Below are 577 nucleotides of genomic sequence, written 5' to 3'. Positions count from 1 at the left end.
CCGTTTGGACTCCGTTTGATATTGTTTCTCCGAAATACTGAAATAGGAAAACAACAATTCTGGGCTGGGCCTCCGGTTAATAGGTTAGTCCCAAAAATAATATAAAAGTGGAAAATAAAGCCCAATATAGTCCAAAACATAGATAATATAGCATGGAGCAATCAAAAATTATAGATACGTTGGAGACGTATCACACTACGCCACGGAGTGCCCTGAAGGAAAGAATGGAAACGGAAATGGGAGCGCTGGGAAGGAGCCCAATCCATTCAACAAAGGACAAGTGAACCACGTTAACGTGGAGGAGGTTGAAGAGCAGCCGGACGCGGTAATAGGTAAGTTTTTGGTTAGGTCATTTACCGCTCTTGTTCTTTTTGATACTGGTGCATCGCATTCATACATATCAAGGGGATTCGTGGATAAGTTTAAACTACCAACCCAAACCCTTAGGACCCCTCTGCTAGTGAGCTCACCCAGAGCAGAATACATTGCTAGCCGATGGTGCGACCAAATACCCTTAACCATTGGCACACATGTTTTTCCATCCGACCTAATTATCTTGGAGTCACAAGGATTGGAT

Source organism: Triticum urartu, chromosome 6, assembly GCF_003073215.2.
Source record: "Triticum urartu cultivar G1812 chromosome 6, Tu2.1, whole genome shotgun sequence".
Taxonomy (NCBI): domain Eukaryota; kingdom Viridiplantae; phylum Streptophyta; class Magnoliopsida; order Poales; family Poaceae; genus Triticum; species Triticum urartu.
Note: the sequence above shows the minus strand (reverse complement) of the source record.